We start from the raw sequence: 11,336 nt of genomic DNA on the forward strand, positions 1-11,336 counted from the left end.
GTTCACCAGGTAATTAGAGATTGGCGTAAAATACACTTTACATCTATGGACACAAGACTGCCAAAGTCTGCACACTGTCCACAGGATCAGTTAGAAAGGGTTACTGCAAATGCTTTTTCTGCCCTCCGTCTCAGTCCCCACATGAAAGCAAACCTCAGCCCTGGTGCACAAACACAAACTCAAAAATGACATTTCTCCTCATGTTGTCATTGCTTTCCTGCTCATGTATATTGGTCTGCCATACAGAACACCACACACGAGTCTCAAAACGGGCAGAATAACAATTTGTTTGCAAACTCAAGGTAGCCAAATCATTTACTTTATATTTCTACAAGTGCTGAAGGTGGATTTATGTACCAAACAATCTATGATGCAGCTTTGTTTTCTACTCACGCTTTTCCATTATTTCCATCAACGTAAAGGCGCTACACTTAGAGATGTCAACCGTTGTTTTTCAGGGAACGCAAACTGAGGACGGCCACTAAGCATCATCAGAAACGCAGGAGAGATTTCACCTTAATTTGAAAATTGCCCATGAGATGCTTTCTCCTGCAGTTTTCCATTGCGCCGATAAGGCTGTGTGATCCCGAGGAATCCGAGCTGTTCTGCATTACGTGTCTAGTCATTTATTGTACATTTTTCTCTTTTTATTTTTTACTTTAAGGTCTTCACGTTCTCATGCGCGACCCTGTGACCATGGCTGCCACACTTGGTCGAATTAGGGTCAGTAGAGTATGCATCCTCTTCAGTATGTCGAGCAACACTACAATATGCTTCACAAGGCCTGGGGCACATCGGAGCTCCTTGACATGTGCTAATTTAATATGACTTTAAAATTAATTTAGTTCAGCAGCAACATTTTAAAGCTACACAACAACAATAAGATACTGAAGACAATTGTAGGATAAATATATATATATATTTTATTTTCTTGGATTGCTTCCTTATTCACAGAATCTCACTCATACACAATAATTAAAAAAATAGATGGAAGTGATTGATTAAAACGCTTTTAAACTGCCGCTGCTAAACTGACTTCATTGTGGATGTCTTATGTGTTGGTGAAAGGCTTGGCCACTGAGCTACTTTCTAGTCTTCTTTCGTACCTGCAGATGTCCTGGCATTTCACCCCTTCATCGATCCACGTCTTAAAGCCTATTGTTGTTTCTATAGTGTGCCTTTGACATCCTGTCTTCATTAAACAGTGTTTCAAAAAGTGCTTTTTGCACCACTCCATTGCTTGAGAATTAATACAATTATTCCTGAAGGTATAAACTTAAATTACCTCCCTCTGATAGATGAATTTGCATTTGGCTTCAAGAAGTCAAGGTCCAGATGTGAAAAAAGCATTTAGAAGGTGGGAAGGAAAGAAAAAAAACTCTACTGGAGAGAATGACAACAAGCCTTGCAATACTTGATGCTCAAAACCAATAAACTGACTATTCACTTGCTCACCTCTCATGCTAAGATTGCTGTGGCACACAAGACTTGCACTTGGATGGTGTTGCATGGTTGCAGGGACAATATTATGGTTTCCACTGATGGTAGAAATCAGGTTTTGTCAAAAAAATTAAAAAGTACATGGTATCAGACGGCGACCTTTCCCTCTTGTTGTCACCAGTTTGACCGCTTTAAGGTTTGCAGTCTAAACAGGTTTACTCCAGTTGTTGCAACACTACGATGTGTGTCGGAATGCATGGCTGCAATCACAGCGCGTCTTGGATTTGGTTTGCATCAGCTCCTTGTGACGGATGTCTTTGTTAGAGCCTGTAGATGTAATGGGGCTCGTTGTGTGCGTTAGCTTGTTGCGGTGTAAGCCCTCTGTGATTTATGTATGTATTCATTTATTTTTTTGCATTGCGAGATGATCCCACTCTGGGTGGAGCTGTGCGGTGCTCTGGGGAGGGGGCGCGGTGCGATACACGAACACAGGCCTCTCAGATGTGCATTAACACAAGAAACATGAAGTGGTTTTGAGAGGTACTGACAGCTGCAGAATACCCGGATTTCTGAAGATACTTGTGCTGTTGTATGGCGTGTATTACCGTTAAACCCTGCTTAATGGAGGCTTTGAGATGAGGCATGTGTATGAATAAGGTTTAATTTTACAGTCCGAAACCTCTTTCTTGTTGCATCAGTGAGAATAAGTCTATTTGTTTTCAAAGCAACAAGCACATAGTGTGATTGTCCTACGTCAATGTTTTCCCAACACTGTAATTCTGATCTTTACTTTAATCAATCCGTAAGCTAATTATTATATCTGACTTAATGCGAAACCCTTTAGACTCTCAATAAGAGTGGGATGCTGACGAATGCACCAGAGAGCCGCCGATACTCAACACATATCAGGTTGCATCTGTTTACGCGCGGTAACAGCTAAAGAACCATTAATTATGAAATGGAATTTAATAATTGTAATTGATGAATTGGCAATGTGCTTGACAGTGACACTACTCAGCCCTATAAAACACACAGATATTTTAACCGGTCAGTCCTTTGCCCCAGGCTTGGCATACAATTCACAATGATATTCAGGATTATTCGGATAAATAGGACAGCAGCTCTTATTGAACATAAAAAGGGAAAAGTTTAAGTGTCTCTCGTTTTCATGAACAACATGATTGCCCTGTAGGAAAAGCACCAAATTAAACTGAAGCACCAACGACCTTTCTGTTATCTCGTTATGAAATGTGAGTTAACGCGCCCTTTCTACTATGACGGTGCTTTAAATTCAACTTGAGACACATTATTCTGAACTACGTGTAACCTCCCACACTTGGTCTGATCCACCGCATTGTCAGATTGCTCTTAATTAAATATTAAGACGTTTTCCGGTTCCGAATAAAGGGACCATTAATATAAATTGATTTCAAAGATTCGACAGACGTGTATAAATGATATCCATTATAGAAAAATGTGTGTGTGTATGTGTATGTGTGTGTGTGGCGGGGAGGGCGGGTTCCTAAAAATTATGCCTTGTGCCATTTGTTTTCTGGCCTGTGCTAATTGTGCCTATAATATACTAATTTAGCTGGGATATATTTTTTTAAATAGAAAAATACAAATGAAGAGTCTTGAACACTATTCGGGTGCAGCTCTGAAATTGACAATTATGCAAAGAGTTGTAAAGAGAAAAACTGCGCAGCCCTGTGTGCGTCACAGAAACTCCAGCTCAGACCAGTGAAACTCCATCGTTTGGACCAGTGAAATTGGAGGGTAATTTGGCCAAAATACACTTTCTATTTATTTTTGTTTTGAAAATATAACTCTTCGTTGCAAGGAGGAGCAGGTATCTACCCTGGGACAGTGAAGGAGACGTGATGGCATCTTGTAAGTTCCCCGCGTTTGGTTAATTTTCGTTCAAGTGTGTTTGGTTATTTTTTAACCAGGAAAGTTTGAGTGGCAGTTGCTCTGCCCCCGTGCAGATGCGTGGTGCCCACCGGCGGCAGGTAAAGCTGGCATCACAGGAGCTGCACCGCCGCCGATCCGAGGCGCTGCCTCCACAGTGCAGCCCGTGTGTGCGTGTCCGTGCGGATGTGGAGGCGATGCCCGAGCTGGGGGGTTGTAGGACAATTCCCGTTTCGGGTTGGCCCTGGTGGAGTCGGTACTCAGCGCTTATCTTGATTGCTGTGCTGCTTGGTATGCCGAGTGCCTTTGCCCGGCGCTTCGGGGGGAGCAGCGCGCCGGGGCTGCAGAGAGACGCCGCTGTAGATGCAGCAGGAGGGGGGCGCGTCCCACCGTGTGGCCACCTCTCCACGGGACCAGGATCGCCACCCCGGGCCAAGGCAACCCGAAGGTTAGAAATGTGACATCTCGTGTAGAAAATGCGCGGCTGTTTATTCCGTTTCGACTTCATCGGTAGCTTTTTGGGCATTGGAAAAATAAATACATACCGAACCGAAAGTCGGTCCGAGGCGATCCACGCTAGCCATTGTGTTGGCCACCCCGAGCAATAAACAGGAGACAGAATTGTTTGTTATAGCATAGACCCCCCCCTCCAAAAAAACAACAAGAAAAACAGGTGTGCACTAATATAGCGTATAAATCGCCTGTGTAGGTGCGTATTTCCACCAAACTTGAGTGTTTTCGACGGTATTGGAGATACACTTACAATATTAGGGGGCGCGGACCTGAAACCAGTCCACTGGCGCGGGCACATGTGTTCCGAGTAAAGGGGGTGGGCACCTGATGCCAATCAAACAGCTCTGCGGGGGTCCTGTTCATCTGTAGGGCTCTGTGATGGTACGGGCTTCTGGCTGACTGAAATTTGTGCGTGGAAACAGGTACCGGACACGTGGATTTCCTTGCCGAGAGTCAACGTCTTTGTTTTTCCTTTTTATTCTGTCTTTCCCGACGAATCCGAAACTGTGGACCAGAGCTCGCCCCGATTGAACCGAGAAAATTGATCTATAAATGTGAACGACTTCAGTTCCCTGCGTAACGCAAGCGCTGGGAAGGAGGGTGGGATCGATAACGGACTCCGCAACTTACTGTAGATGTAGCAACCATATATATATATATATTAAAATGCAAATATTTGTATATGTATATATGCTTCACTCATTGAGATCTGCTTAAGGTAAGGACTTGTGCTTTTATTATTGTTGATGTTATTATTATTTGTATTGTTATCGTGATAGGAAGGTATGCGAGGCACTCGCCAGTTGGCATGTATGCGGTGAGGTGATGTTGAATGCGATGGCCACCCCTAGGCAGGAGATTATTTGCTCTGGATGTAGTTGTAAATGATGAACTATAACGATTTTTAATAAGTCTGTTGAGATCGCAGGCAAAGCGACACAGTCGGGACAGCGGTCCGGGGAAAACGCCTGCCCGGTCATTCAGAGCATCAGTGCGCAGGTTTCCCAATGGCAAACACTCAATACTAAAAAGTAAACTATACCTCACTTTGTTATATGTACTGGACTATTTGTAGATTATTACAAATAATAATATGCATAATACAATACACCTAGATGGTGTTAAATGGGCTGTAAGTGTTTAAATGCCAAGTCCGCCAGGGAGGGGTACCTCAATAAACTAGATTTCCAAAAAGACTGTTTCATCAGTCGGGCTTTTACGCACATGGAAACAATGTCTGTCTGAGCCTTGTACAGCTTCAGAGATCATCCCCGTCCTGGATGAGCGTTAACGAGCGCGTTGTGAAACAGTACAATTGTACAATCAATCGCATTGCGTAGAGCATCCCTGGATCGCCCACTGACACTACGGTCTGTGTATATATTGCCTTATGTTGAGGCTTGTGGTGCCTAAGATGAGTACAGATTCATAAGGAATTGTGCGTGGACTCAAACCTTGCACAGTAAATAAGAGCTAACCGTGCAGGCGCAGACCTGTCCAGCTGAGTCCAGTCCAGAGTGCAGACCTGCGCTGCTCTGGCACTCTGGTGGATATGGGCACTGGGTGGATATGGGCAATAGGTGGTTATGGGCACTGGGTGAATGTGCGAGGATGCTCTGGGCTCTGCTGTCGGAATACCATTGATTTATTTCGGATAAGATTAAGGGAATTGCAAACGCAATGTGAACCTAAAGCAAGAAACGCACGAAAGAAAAAATAAAACAAGAAAAATAAAACGAAAGGAAAGACAGCCTTGCGTTTAAATATTGCAATGCATTTGGGAAATAACATACATAATGCTGCATTAACTAGTGCCTAAGAGTGGTGCTGTGTAACTATCCGGGTGCATATTTGAATAACCCGTTTTGAATTTATTACCAAGTAGGAGACGCGTAGCAACGATTTGTGCACTAAAGAGGTATTTGTTACTTTCTACAAGCAGATATAATCACATACAAATGTATTCCGGTGTAGAAAAGTGACGGTCGTAATGCTATAATTACTTTTTCCATAAATATATCATGATATCGACTCAGTCACTGCCGTTTGTAAGATGCATCTGCGAGATTGAATTTAAAAATAATGTATTTTATTCCGCTAAATTATATTATGGAGTTGATGTCTTTATAGGCGAACATGCGACCATTACGCAGTTAAGCACTGTGTAGCTGTAGGCTGGGCGATGTATTTGATCAGGGAGGGAAAGTGAAACTTGATGCCCTAGTCACCAGATACATGTTTAATAAAGATATGTATCATTTCTAAACCACGCAAAACCATTTCCTTTGAAAAGACAACAGTTGAAGATCACGTACCGAGAATTGTAACTATTTCAGAAAATTAGAAGAGGGTTGCACCTCTGTATGTCGGTGGTAATTCAATCAATAATGTGGGACAATATATTTATTAGGAAAATGCAACCGTTCCTATTTTCTATTGGACAATATGGAAGAATGCATCGTTTCATTGCAACAGGTAGTGCTCCTCTAAAACATGCATTCCTCCACTCGCATGAGAAATATTCTATCCATCTATCTATCTATCCATATTATGAGAGAGAAAGATATTAAATCAATCGTATGAGTTTCCTTATTGATTACAGAAGTCGTACAAAATAAGACCGTGGTCATCTGTAATTAATCTGTATTACCCTGGGAAGGGCGCTATACAAAATATAAATGGATTGATATTGATCGATTGATTGATTGATAGATAATGAATAATGGATCACTAGCCTAAGTGCTTCCATAGACTCAGCTGCTGGAGGGGTGATGCTCCCAGGCGCAGCTCTACATGTCTACTGCCAACGCTGGGTAAAGGGAGATGCGAGAAAAAGCGAAGCTGCGACCACCTGCCAGGCGTTAAGGGTGGCAATGGTTCAAACCTGCACGAATAGGGGGGGAGCGGAAATACTTAATATCCTAGAGAGGCTGTTCGCAGCTGTGAGATCCGACATTGTGATTGTGCCCCCAGTAAGTGTCTTTGGTGCCGACTCTCCTCAATCGCCTCCTATATTGTGCACATGATAATGGCGCTTTTCTGCGACACAGGTGGCTGGTGGCCTGGCCCTGACCGTGTGCAGGCTAACATCTTCTGTTTATCTGAGTTTTTTTTCTAACTTGCCTTACAAAGTCAGCGGCAATTACTTGAACAATCTGCAAACACCATGTTGATTCCCTGCCCTCTCTCCTTCAGTGCTGGAGTGTTTCTCCAGGGTACCAATTGAGTCCAAAGACCCAAGTTAATGGCATCTCCACTTTAACAAAAGACACTTGAGTTTAAATGAGGTGGAACTAAATTTTGCCTGTTGGAAAGGCAATTAGTCAGTAATGCTTACAGATCATGTAAAATACTGGGAGGTATTTGTTATTGAGACTATCGTATAGTTTCCTATTTCTCACAGAGCATTCATAAAAATATAATTATACACTTTGTCAAATGAGTCTGGCTCACGCTTGTATTCCACAAAACAAATAATCATTGCTCAGCGGTTTCAACGTGGGCTTTAAGATGCTGTTTAAATGTAAGCCAAGCTATCAATAAATTCCACACAGGCTTTAGACTCTCACAGATTCCTAATCCCCTAATATTGATATGTTGCGATCAGTAATGGCATCAATGGGATATATTTAGCAGAATCAAGTTTTCCCACATGAAAAGATAAATATTCTAACATAAAATGTGTGTGTGTGTATATACATGTATATATACTGTCTCCATGCTGATTTATAACTTTCTTCAATTATTTGTCACATTGGGGGACAACATCCCAATATTAAAAGCTTATAAAGATTGAAGGGATGATCTTTAGTCCTGTGGAGGTCTGGGGCAGCAGAACAATGTGAGGTGGAGGTGACCTCAGAGTGGTTTCACACTTTAGTGTCATTGATAGAAGAGGAGGCAATCACCTTTTTATTGAAAGGATAGAGGCCTGTGCAATTTCCTGGATTACATCAGATTTTGGCACAATGGGTTCCTTCAAAGGAAATCCTATGACAAGAGCAGTTAAACAGGAGTTCCTATACTGTACCTTCTTTCTGTAATCGATTCCATTGTGGAACCTAGAGCTGTCTTATCACTTCTCATCCCTGTGTCGCCAAACTGTAAATCATCCCTCGCTGTCGGGGGGGTGGGGGTGGTGTACCACTCTGGATCGACGCAATGCCAGTTTTTTCATTAGCTTCTCATCTTCTTTTAACAAGTTACATCACCACGGTAGGTAGGTTGTGAAGGCGTTGCTGCTGCTGTGCTGCCTGTCAGAGGTTGTGCAAAACAGCAGAGATGTGCCTCTTCCCAAACACGTCAGGGAAGAAGATCTGGGCTCTTGCAGGAGAGACCTGATCCCCACAGTCATCCTCCCGACGCAGGTGGAGTCTTTCATGTGTGACGGCACGTCGCACATCACCGCCAGGAGGTCTGATACACATGGATAGTACACGGACTAATAGCTGACCACAGGGCCCTGCTTTGCCTCAGAGCTAAATTACAGCACCACCATCCAGACTTACTCATCTAAATGATTACACCAAATGAATTGTCTCTCATATCTTGGGTTGAAAAGGTTTTCTTGGAGAGAGACAATATTGTTGTTGTGAAATGACTAAAACAATCCGGGAGAGACGCATCCTCCCACCCTGTCTATCTGCAGTTAGTACACAATGATTCATTCACTTCTTCTACCCCAAGCGTTAGTTCAGACCTCTCCTATTAACAAGGATTTTTCTTTAAACGTTTTTATTGTAATATAATGGCTTTAAAGCAAATCTGTTGGCGTTGTTGTTGCAGAACCCTTTCTTTCCCAGAAAGTATCCTTTAAAGTTTTATTTTTCATGAGTCCTAAGATGGCGGTATAATTCTGTATAAGTCTGCTGAGAGGAAGGGAAATTGAAGGGTTTTTAAGCTGTAAGCTTAATGATGCCCATCTTTCTTCTGATCTGTATCTTTGTGTATTAATACGCTTTCTACTTTTGAAATGAGAAGGCCCAGCCGCAGCAGGGGACTTCTTGTAGATCATTAAAACCTTGAATCCAAACTCGAAAAGCCATCACTCCCGATCCAAGTTATTTAAAGGGAAATGTCTCCCTTTCATCTCGCAGGCAGACAGACAGAGACACTGAGACCAAGGTAATGAACAAAAGACAGTCTGGCAGAGCATTGTTTTTCACACACTTTGCAGCCCTTCTCCTACCATTCCGGATAGAGAGCATGGAAATACTCCTCCTTGCTCCACACAAGGGTTAACAAATCCTGGGAAGGGGGTCGGTGCAAAGACCAAATGTCCCTGTCAGTCGCAGACACCTTTCTATTGTTTAACATATTCATTGAGTATATTTGACGATCAGAGCATTTTATTCATTGGGAAATACGTCCTCGGCAGCTGCCTCGAGCGGATAAAGAAATACTTCGTTTTCTTCCATTCAGAAGTTAGCTTGGAAGTGCAAACAGGAAGAGCTTAATCCGTTCCCTGACAAAATGACACAGGCCTCTTTCAGAGATGTAGCGCTGTGTACAATGTCCTGAGTAGGCATGTTCCCCACTCCTGGTGAGAAGCAAGTGTCTCGCTCCTTTCAAACGGCATTATTTCACTGGTATGAAAGCACGCTGTCTTCTATAGAATCAAATCTCCTGCATCCCAGATGATTGTCATCTGCGAGGATGAGCAACATCTGCTTACACATTAGAGGTGAAATTAAATTAAGGTAAGCCCCTGGAATGAAGTTCAACTACATGACAAATATTAATCTGTCATCTGCAGCATTGAGATATCTCTTCCTGTAAAATCTAAAGGACACCGAAAATATTGCGCTGAAGTTGACAAATTAAAAAACCAGGAGACTGTTGGGATGATCTAAAGACTTATCGTGGGATTCTCACAGCACATGTTTTGGTTCATCTCGAGGCACAAAAGGAGCAAACTTGGGTTTTCATGGCTCAGGAAGGCTGGGTAGGAGAGCGCTTTGCAATTCAGCAGGTTTGAGAAGAAGACTTTGTTTGCTCTCTCTGTGTGTGATTGGCTTAGATTAAAAACATTAAAAAACGGAGAAAAAAATCAGAGTCCAGGTTCGTTCACAATGCTGGGTTCGCGGCACTCGCGGTTCTGTTTTAGGTGATTCTACCGTTGCACGTCAGTCAGGTTTAAATAAGGTTTAAGCCTCTGTTAATTAGCGCCAGTGTCACTGGAAGATTCCTGCCTTAGCCGGTGGTTGTTCTGGTTGCTGAATACATCTGCCCTTATAAGCCTTTAATTGCTGAAGCCAGTTGCTGTATTAAGTGTCTCATTCTGTCATCTCCTGTTTTACAACTTATTTAAAGCTTTTAGATTCTAGGGCGCTTAATAAATTCTTAAACAATTCATAACTTTCGCCCTGAGTCTTGCCATTTTCTCACCACTGGCTGAACCCTTTGCCGTTAATTATGATGTTCCGTGGCCGACAGACTTTCGTCCGTTTTCGCCGAGTTGTTTTAACCCTCGAGTGCTGCTCATTTTCTGTGTCTCAGGGGGGCTGGCAAGTAGAAGGGAATGGATGTGTTTCCTGGTGCCTCGAAGGCAGGATTGGTGTCATCCAGCCCAGATGAGTTCTGACAGAGTTCATCCTTCCTATTATTGCCGCTTTTTAAAAACCAAGTGGTTGTCTTGTCAAGAAGAAATCTCATTTTGTGCTGAAACCTCATTCATTTAGCTCTCCCTAGATTTCCCCAGCAGTATGCGAGAGAATAGATGTTACTCCTTGCCAGCTCTTAAATCGGTTATTTCACATCAATCTCAGAACCTTGTATTTTGACTTCACAGAATTGCTGTTGATTTCACTTGGCGTTTGTCAGACTTTTTTTCCTTCTGTCTTTTCTCATCTTGTCAAAAAATAATTAAAGTGCACAAATCTCCTTCATTTTCATTCTTCACTCATGCAAAATCAGTGGCGACTAAGGAAAGAAAGCGACATACAAAGTTGAAGAGTGGGTCTTTGGTACAAGCGTGTACATCTCCCAAACTGTCATGTGAGAAAGAAACTGGCCGTATGGAAGGTCGAGGACCTTCTCTGGGAGATCTGTATCTCCACTGTGTTTTCTTCAGAAGCTGGTGGCTCTTTTGTCTCCTCTCTGACCAGGCACCTATGGCAGACAAATGCAGACACCAGCCTCTCTCATTAGGGTGATTACTTGTGTTGCACATACTGCACCTCTTGGCTTTCGTACAAGTCACAGAAGACCTATTATTATACAGGGAGATCTGTAAGCACAGCATTGCAAACAAGACCCGTAGTACAGTCGTCTTCTTTCACCGTGTTTAAACAAATGAGAGGCTGTAGAAAAGCTACACACATTAGGAAGAGGATTCACTGTGTTTAATGGGATGCTGTAAGCTGGCGATAAGAGTTAAATTACAAAGCTGATGTCCCTAAAGCCTCTGTCCTCAGATTCTGTTTTATTTCAATTTAGCAAAGCAAAGATGGTAAAGCTGTTGAGATGATATCTCC

The sequence above is a fragment of the Amia ocellicauda genome, chromosome 17 (genome assembly GCF_036373705.1).
Source record: "Amia ocellicauda isolate fAmiCal2 chromosome 17, fAmiCal2.hap1, whole genome shotgun sequence".
In the NCBI taxonomy this organism is placed as follows: domain Eukaryota; kingdom Metazoa; phylum Chordata; class Actinopteri; order Amiiformes; family Amiidae; genus Amia; species Amia ocellicauda.